The following is a 10,881-nucleotide window of genomic DNA, read 5'->3' as shown; positions in this document are numbered from 1 at the left end:
CCTAGTAAATCAAATACAACCTCCGCCTCTATACATGACAAAGTCAAATCTTCGAGATTGACTTGTTAACATGAATTGTTGATATCAATAGTTTGAATCATTGACTTTGATGATTCATGTTGAAATGAGTACATTAATGATTGTAAAAAGGACGATCTCACATATTTGAATCATTGATCTCGATAATTCATGTTCAAACATGAACGTCGATCTCAATGATTGAGAAAAAAAATTGTTCTTAATGATTTGAATCATCAATATCACCAATTGAAGGAGATGATGGGAGAATTAAGAAATAAAATGTTTACTAAGGGCCTGTTTGATTGTATGGAAGTCATTTTTCACGGTATTTGAAATCCATAGAAAAATGGGTTGTGATGGAAAATCAGTTTCTATTGTTTAATTGCAACTAGAAAAGTTGGGGCAGAGGGAAAAGGAGAAGGAATAAGGATAAGAGTAGGAGAGAGGGTGGAGAAGTTGGGACAAGGGAGGAAGAGGAGAAAAAAAAGAGAGGAAGAATATATATATATATAGGGAAATGTTCGGCACCAAACATTTTGCCCAATCATTTTTGTCTTACATGGGTTAGAAGTTTTGGAATTGGCTGATTTTTGGTGAGGATGATCTTTACGGTGAGGAGATCATCATCACCAAAAATCAGCCCATTCCAAAATTTCTAACCTCATCAAAAATGGTTTACAAAAAATGGACGGTCCACGATTTTTTAACTTGTAAACATGGGGCTAGAAGTTTTGGAATGGGCTGATTTTTGGTGAAGATGATCTCCTCATTGTAGAGATCATCCTCACCAAAAATCAGTCAATTCCAAAACTTCTAACCCATGTAGGACAAAAATGTTTGGTGCTGAAGTAGATCCATATATATATATATATGGGGTGGCGTTCAAGGGCCAACTTTTTGGCAAAATATTTTTCAAAACATGAGTTAGAGGTTTTGGAATGGGCTGATTTTTGGTGAGGATGATCTCTACGGTGAGGAGATCATCCTCACCAAAAATCAGCCCATTCCAAAACTTCTAACCCCATCAAAAACAGTTTACAAAAAATGGACGATCCACAATTTTTCAACTTGTAAACTGGGGTTAGAAGCTTTGGAATGGGCTGATTTTTGGTGAGCCCGTAGATATCATCCTCACCAAAAATCAGCCTATTCCAAGACCTCTAACCCATGTTTTGAAAAATGTTTTGCCAAAAAGTTTGCCATTGAACGCTACCCACACACACATATATATATATATATATATATATATATATGTGGGTAGCGTTCAATGGCAAACTTTTTGGCAAAACATTTTTCAAAACATGGGTTAGACGTCTTAGAATGGGTTGATTTTTGGTGAGGATGATCTCTACGGAGAGGAGATCATCCTCACCAAAAATCAGCCCATTCCAAAGCTTCTAACCCCAGTTTACAAGGTGACAAATCGTGGACCGTCCATTTTTTGTAAACTGTTTTTGATGGGGTTAGAAGTTTTGGAATGGGCTGATTTTTGGTGATGATGATCTCCTCACCGTAGAGATCATCCTCACCAAAAATCAGCCCATTCCAAAACCTCTAACCCATGTTTTGAAAAATGTTTTGCCAAAATGTTTGTCAAAATGTTTGTTGCTGAATATTCATTAAGAAGACACATAGTATGTGGTTGAATTCAATACAGAATCACGATTAACAAATGAAGTAAAAAAGTTAATACAAGTAACAGTAAAAATGTAAATCCAGCTTATACATTTATATGTATAATACCTGGTTGAGAGTGAAATTTCTGAAATCGTTCTGGCGAACAATACACCTTCTGGCGATCAAAACATCTTCGTCTGAGCCGTCATGCATTAAAGGGGGTGGCTGTGATGGAGAAACCCTAGTTCTTAAATCAGTCAATTTTAGTAAAATTTGAGAGAAGATCTGAAATGAAATCTAAGAAACAGAGATTAAATCAGTCAATTTTAGTAAAATAAGAAACCTAATATTTCAAAAGATTCATAAACGAGAACGATTAACCGAGAAAAATTTTCGTTATAATTAGCATGAATGTGAATGAAATCAGAGAAAAGAACGACAAAATTACAAAGTTTCAAAGAAATTCTCTACAAATTCTATTGAAGTAAAACCTTAAACCTCACAACCAATGCAAAAGCCACATTGAATCGAATCTCCACAACTTCGATAAGAAAAAAGAAATGAAAATCGAAAAACTGAAATAAACAAATAAAAACTGGAAGAAGTGCACCATTATAACTTCGTCAAAGTCAACCTAAGATGAAACAAAAATCATACCTCTGAGATGAACAATCGCATACAGCAGAGATGAACCTTCTGTCGATCAAAGCACCTTCGTCTAAGATGGGTTTTTTGTTCGTTGTTGTCGTTGAGGTCAGAGTGTCGCTGAGGAACGTTAGGAGAAGAATATGACGAAGATAGATGTGGGGTTTTAGGTCTCCATAGCCGTCGTTGTAGCTTGAGTTGTTATCATCGACTAGGACAGAGACTCCGGTGAGTGGAGCTGCAAATCGCAGGTTAGGGTTAGTGAGGAAGACGAGTTCTATCGAGAGAAGAGTGAAGAAGATGAGGTGGGTTATTTGAGATTTTTAAGATGTGGGGAGGTAATTGCAAATATTGAAAAGTTAAAAGTAAAATAATTTGATCTGTCCTTACAGATCTCTACCGTTGGATATGTGCTGATCCGACGGACAGAATCATTTGTATGGATCTTTGTCCCAGATTTTGTCTACTGATCCCTTCCCATATATATATATATATATATATGGGAAATGTTCAGCAACAAACATTTTGACAAACATTTTGGCAAAACATTTTTCAAAACATGGGTTAGAGGTTTTGGAATGGGCTGATTTTTGGTGAGGATGATCTCTACGGTGAGGAGATCATCATCACCAAAAATCAGCCCATTCCAAAACTTCTAACCCCATCAAAAACAGTTTGCAAAAAATGGACGGTCCACGATTTGTCACCTTGTAAACTGGGGTTAGAAGCTTTGGAATGGGCTGATTTTTGGTGAGGATGATCTCCTCACCGTAGAGATCATCCTCACCGTAGAAATCATCCTCACCAAAAATCAGTTCATTCAAAAACTTCTAACCCATGTTTTGAAAAATGTTTTGCCAAAATGTTTGGTGCTGAACATTTCCCATATATATATATATATATATATATATAGGGTCACGTTCCTAAGACTCATATTGAGACTCACATTGCGACACACCGTTTTGTCTTATATGGGCAAAAATGTTTGGAATGAGCTGATTTTTTGTGAGGATGATCTCTGTGATGAGGGGATCATCCTGGCAAAAAATCATCCCATTCCAAAACTTCTAACCCCATCAAAATTGATTTACAAAAATTGGACGGTCTATAATTTTTCAACAAAAATTGGACGGTCTAGAAGTTTCCTAATGAGCTGATTTTTGGCAAGGATGATCTCCTCACCATAGAGATCATCCTCACAAAAAATCAGCCCATTCCAAATATTTTTGCCCATATAAGACAAAACGGTGTGTCGCAATGTGAGTCCTAATATGAGTCTTAGGAACGCTGTATATATATATATATATATATACATACACACACATATAGACAACGTGTTTTGTCTTATATGGGCAAAAATGTTTGGAATGGACTGATTTTTTGTGAGGATGATCTCTGTGATGAGGAGATCATCCTTGCCAAAAATCAGCTCATTATGAAACTTCTAGACCGTCCAATTTTTGTTGAAAAATTATAGACCGTCCAATTTTTGTAAATCAATTTTGATGGGGTTACAAGTTTTGGAATTGGACGATTTTTTGCCAGGATGATCCTCTCATCACAGAGATCATCCTCACAAAAAATCAGTCCATTCCAAACATTTTTGCCCATATAAGACAAAACACGTTGTCTATATGTGTGTTGAAATGGTTGTCCTTTGAACCTGACCCACATATATATATATATATATATATATATCTATATATATAGGGTCGGGTTCCTGCAACACACATTGCGACACACATATAGACAACGTGTTTTGTCTTATATGGGCAAAAATGTTTGGAATGGGCTAATTTTTTGTGAGGATGATCTCTGTGATGAGAGAATCATCCTGGTAAAAAATCATCAAATTCCAAAACTTCTAACCCCATCAAAATTGATTTACAAAAATTGGACGGTCTATAATTTTTCAACAAAAATCGGACGGTCTAGAAGTTTTGGAATGGGATGATTTTTTGCCAGGATGATCCCCTCACCATAGAGATCATCCTCACAAAAAATCAGCCCATTCCAAACATTTTTGCCCATATAAGACAAAACGCGTTGTCTATATGGTTGTCTATATGGTTGTCGTTTGAACCTGATCCATATATATATAGATATATATATATATGTGGGTCATGTTCAATGGCAAAACATTTTTCAAAAAATGGGTTAGAAGTTTTGGAATGGGTTGATTTTTGGTGAGGACGATCTCTACGGTGAGGAGATCATCATCACCAAAAATCAGCCCATTCCAAAACTTCTAACCCCATCAAAAATAGTTTACAAAAAATGGACGGTCCACAAATTTTCAACTTGTAAACATGGGTTAGAAGTTTTGGAATGGGCTGATTTTTGGTGAGGATGATCTCCTCACCGTAGAGATCATCCTCACCAAAAATCAGCCCATTCCAAAACTTCTAACTCATGTTTTGAAAAATGTTTTGCCAAAAAGTTAGCCATTGAACGCTATATATATATATATATATATAGGGTCCCGTTCAGCACCCTAAGCTTTACCACACACTTTAACAAACGTGTTTTGTCTTACATGGTTAGAAGTTTTGGAATGGGCTGATTTTTGGTGAGGATGATCTATGATGAGGAGATCGAGGAGATCATCCTCACCAAAAATCAGCTCATTCCAAAACTTCTAACCCCATCAAAAATGGTTTACAAAAAATGGACGGTCCACGATTTTTCAACGTGTAAACATGGGGCTAAACATTTTGGAATGGGCTGATTTTTGGGGAGGATGATCTTCTAATCATAGAGATCATCCTCACCAAAAATCAGCCCATTCCAAAACTTATAACCCATGTAGGACAAAAAACGTTTGTTAAAGTGTGTGGTAAAACTTAGGGTGCTGAACATTTCCCATATATATATATATATATATATATATATATATATATATATATATATAGAGAGAGAGAGAGAGAGAGAGAGAGAGAGGGAGAGAGAGAGAGATGGTGGTGACCAGCAATGGAGATGGTGGTGATGGGGAGGGTCCAATGTGATGGTGGTGATTCATGAGTGCCTAAATATTTAAATTATTTATATATTTTAAAGGCACTTACCTACTTTTTATGGGTATCATTCAAGATTTTACACAAGAAATCATGATTAGGTCAATTTCATATCTTATGATGAATAATTATTAATCCATGCATTTTGGCATATATTTATATGTGTACTTAAAGGAACCTAATTATGTATAAATTATTTTGTAGGTGTTTCGAAGACAATTCAATTCAATCAAGAACCCATTGTACAAATTTGAAGTTCCACTACACTCAAGGCATGGATAGGGACAAATCACAAAACTTTGGGATAAATCGAACTCAAAACCACCATGGAGCGGCTAAGCTAGGTGGTGGCACGACTGACGAATCAAGTTAGGCCATGGTCCTCCTCCTGATTGGTTCTCACGTGGCAGTGATTGTAATCATTGATCTCATACATGTATAATCACTGATCTCACACATGTACAACCTTCAAATGTGCAAATGAATTACCCCCTTGGGCATGGTTTTGAGGTTACACTTTGTAATTAATTTAGGTTTTCTTCTTATTCCACAAATTCTCTGTAATTCTTTATAAATTTGAGAGAAAAATAGTATATTTTAAGTTGAAATCAATGAAGCCTTGTTACTTTGTTTATTTTTTATCTTCTTGATCTTGCAATGAATAGTCTGGCTAGATCCCTCCATTATAGAAGTCGATCTAGTCAAGAATAAGAATGTTTTAGTTTCAATTTTAATTTATTTGAAGTTCTTCTCAAATATTTTTAAATGCTTTAATTATTTTTCTTGTTTAAGTTTACTTAACTTTTCTTATTAGTTATGCTTAACTTAGATGGATTAATCTTAAATAAGTTCTAGTTATCCATGCTTAATCTAGATATCTAGTTTTTGAGAATTGAGTAATTTAAAGAAGTATTCATGACTTTAGTGTTTTAATGGTGATCCTCAATGAATTATCTTTTGATCTATGTGCATTTGCTCGCTAATTAAATTGAGATAAGAGAGGAATTGAAGTAGATTGGGGTTGTGAACTTAAACTCTATTGTTCTTAGTGTATTCATCTTCTCTAATGACTTGTTTTTAGTTGTTTTCCCAATTTAAATTTTGTTTTTGTAGTTTGTAACTCAAACAACACCTTCAAAACCGGTTTAAAATTCTTTGAAAATTGAACTTCAATTGCTTTTGATTTAAGAGTATTCCCCACCGTCCCTGTGGATTCGACCCTTATTTGCCAAGCACTTAAGGTTTATTTTATTCATTCTTCAATCTATCACCTAATTATACAACTAACAACAAACAGTGGTGGTGGAGAAAAAGAAGTATGGAGGAGATTAGGGTTTTCATTTGGGAGTAGAAATTTGGGGTGAATTTCATTTTCCCATGGAAATAAGTGAGAAAATGACTTGATTTTTGGATGAGGGTGAAAATCCATTTTCCATAGAAAAATTCAATCAAACACATGGAAAATGTTATTTTCCATACCCAATCAAACACACCCTTAGTAGACTGTCAAGTTGGCACGAAAAATGTTAGTGGGTGTCTATAAAAAATATCTATATCAGGGTTTATTAATTAATTTCTACTAAAAATAAAAGTTAATGTGTTAATAAATTTTCCTTCTAAACATTGCATGATCTTATTTAGACTTAGCCGAGTTAGAATAAGATCCGGATGGTAGAGCAAATGCGAATAAGCGAAATAAATCTAAGGAGTGGGGATTAGAAAGGACCAATAATATCCCTCCCATCAAACTCTTCTACATAAATGATGTCTATGGAGCTTCCACAATCCACCATTCGAGATTCTCGATCTTTAGTGTGACGACTAAAGCATCATAATGGGGTTGAACTACTCCATCCAGATCCTGGTTAGAGAATGATAAGAATTGATGACCCACCTCCCCAACCATCCACAAACCTCGACCTTGTAAATAACACATCTTCTAAATAAATGATCTTCCTTATGTTTTTTCCTATGCTCATCTCTCACCTCCAAACTAGACTCGTCTCCTTTAGTTGAGGATGATGTTGATTATTGATCTTGCCCTTTCGATGAGTTATTTGTTATCTTAAAAAATTTTTTGCTAAGGTTTCTATTCTCTCAAACATTTTTGCATAGGTGCTTGATCATCCTATCCCATGTACGCTTTCAAATACTCCCTCTTTATTCACTATTGGAGGTGGTCTCTTAGTGCCTTGCGCTTATTTTTTGTGGGCTCTCATAGGATGACATGCACAAAAAATTTCATTGGGCCTCATCTCTTCCCTTGGGAAAGGCTTAGGCCATTTGGAGACTCTCCTCTTGAATTCTCAAGAAAATCTCACTAGGAGGGATATTTAGAAATGCTCCATCTCTCATTCACTTATTCGGGGAGATTGATCATTTAGGTTTCATTTTCCCTTGTCCTGTAATTTGCTCATTCTTGGGAACAAAAACAATATTTACATTTGTTGTTGCTCAAGATGCCCTACTTTGAGCATCCTTTTCCAACCCGACATACTTCTTTGCTTCCAAGCCCTCTAGCCTACTATCCACCAAAGATTCATAAGGATGAGTCTTAGGAGGAAGGGCATTTCTAAAAGCTATGACAATAGTTCTCTCATTACAACTACTATTAAATAAGTTTCTTCTAAAATCTTCTTATAAAATCTCTGGAAAAAAAAATTCTTATATTTGGCCTAAAATTGAACAAGGAGTCCACAACTCCTCTCTCTTGTTACATATAAAGTGGCCCTGAATGCCTTCACAAGATAAATAAAGCTTCCAATAGTCCCTGCTAGAAATCTATGGAACTATGTTATGGTTTTGTAAATCGAAAGGAACTAATCTACACATCAAGTTATTTCCCTTTTACAGTGCTTAGGTCTTCCTAGAGTGAATGAGGTGCTCAACTGAGTCTTTTGTCCCATTAAAGGGAGTGAAACGAGGAGAGACAAACTTCTTCAGAAGGTTTTACAACAAGAATCTCCGTGGTAAAGGGAGAGTTAACGACATATCTCAAGGCCACAAAGACCAAGTAATCTACTCCCTTACCTTTCTTGTGAATTGTCATGCCCCCAAATCCAACACAAATCCCAAGGATTCATCTACTAGATCTCAAGGCATGATTAATTATCCCATCCCATGATAATATGTAATAATAAAAGATAGATCATAATTCACAATTATAATACAATGAAAATAAATAAATCACCAATAAACAAACAAAGTGTAAAAGCTATTAACATTCAAACCATGATCCCTAATCCTCAAATCTCAAAATAAAAAGTCTTACTAACTTAAACAAAAACATAACTATGTATCAATATTAAATATAAATTGACACACAATGCCCTAACACAAGTGTCTCAAACTAAAACACAAAAAAGAAATAACTACTTAATTCTATGACCACTAAAATTGACGGAGGCGGCTGCTCATCCACATACTCAAATTCAAGTACTTCCTCGTGAATCTCCTCCTCAACGACTGGCTCCTCTAAATCCGTATGATCTAAAAATGTGAATAATAGGATGAATAATGGGAATTAATCACAAGAAATCGACCGTTCTAACAACTAGTCACAACATACGACATATAATCATATTAAAGTTTAAATCATGCAGGTTTTGATATAACATAGCATTTAGATAAGGACTCAAGAAAATAATAAAGCAATTTAGATAAATATAGATCTATCAGTTGTATCAAATAAATCGCTATCAATTCTAACATACTTTCAAAGTATAAACATCTATCTATTAGCATGCAATAAAAATATACATAATACCAAACACGGCATTATAATTGATAAGAGTGTTAAGGAGCACACCAATACAACAACCTTGGCATGGCTATCGATATTTCAAACGACTCTTGATATGAAATCCCATTGTTTTCATCTGATTTTGTGACTGATCGCTGTTATCACATTTGGATGATCATTTATTTAACTTAGACTGGTCATTGACTAAGGTTCAAATATTTGAACCAATTATGTTGGTCATTCGTTTGTCAACTATAAACTCTCAATGATCACTAACTTTCCCAAGAGAGGCCTCTCGCATCTAAGCTTATCAAGAGGCAATATATATGAACCTCAACTATATCTACACTATATAAAAATCGCTTTTACATACATATATTTCTCAAGAAAGAAGAGAAATTTTGGGATCTCACAAGGTATACTACTCTCTAAGGTATCCCATATTATCTAAGAGGATAGGAAATCAAATATTATCTTAAATTGACTTGCCACTTCTAAAAATATAACAATGCATCATTATTTCTAGGTTTTATATGATCATTTTTCTAATAAACAAAAATAGTTTTATTTGTGTACATATACATATAATTTCTCTATCAAAAATACAAACAAAGGTATGATAGCACCATTCAGTTACATTCATATGTCAAGCCATCTATCCATCAATCATATCTCACGTGATCGTGAAAATGTGAGATATCCATCAATCTATCTATCATGTATAATATAACATAGTCACTATATAAGACTGAAGGCATTGTTCCATCAATTAGATGAACATAAGTTCTCTCTATCCATCTATAAAATATCTATCGTTCTAAGTAACTATTTAAAATACATTTTTTTTCTAATATTTGTGATTCTAAGGTATCAACCAATGTCATGTGATGGTCTTGGTTGAGTAGAAAGACTCGAACAATGTGATTAAATAAAAAGTAGTTAAAGTTGAAAAAAGTTGTGAAATTTTGGTTAGGTGTCAAAAATGTGATTTTTCAAAGTTTTTCAACAAAAAATAAGTTTTTGAAAATGAAAGTTGTAATCATGAGATTTGACATCATATAATTTTCGAAACCTTATTTGAAAGAAGATTCAAAGAAAATAGGGATTAAAAATCTGACCAAAATGCCGAAATCCTTATTTTAAACTATTTTTATTATTTCTAAATGGGGGGTATTATCTTATTTTCATTAAATAACTTAAAAGTAAATGGAAAACTAAAATTAAATATAACATTTACTTTTTAATGAAAAGAATCTATTGAAAATGTATGTGTTGTTGGGGGAAAAATGCTAAAATAATGCTAAAATTGGTTCTATTGGTGGCTATTAGTGTACGGTGGGTGTCGGTGTTGCCGATAGAGACAAACCAACTTTGATATTTTTCTTTTAAAACTTCTCCAATTTTTCCCTAAATTCATCCAAAACTTTTCTAAGTCCTTACAAACACAATATAATTATAAAAAATCATGAAAATTACTTTATTTCGATCTATCAAAATAAGAGTTATGGTTTAATCAACCAATTATGCATGGCTATTTAGGAAACATCCCTAGATTGAAATCTTAATTGACTTCCTCGTTGTAAAACTACTAGACACACCACAATTTATCTAGACGGAGTCCGAAAGCTCTTGAAATCTAGTGATAGAAAAGTCCAATTCAAATCTTTAAAATATATCGAATGGGGCACACTTTAATGGAGCCCAACTCTTCAAGCTCAAATTAAGCTAGACAATGGGTAACCATGGCCTAGAAAAAAAATTCTCAGGGTCGTGGGTCACCCACTGTCCTATGCATTTTGCTCACAGAACCTTGGGTAAATCATCAATCTAGGCAAAAATTGC

This window comes from Akebia trifoliata, chromosome 1 (assembly GCF_017979445.1).
Source record: "Akebia trifoliata isolate Shusen 1 chromosome 1, ASM1797944v1, whole genome shotgun sequence".
NCBI classification, from domain to species: domain Eukaryota; kingdom Viridiplantae; phylum Streptophyta; class Magnoliopsida; order Ranunculales; family Lardizabalaceae; genus Akebia; species Akebia trifoliata.
The sequence above is the reverse complement of the archived record's forward strand: the minus strand, read 5'-3'. Positions refer to the sequence as shown.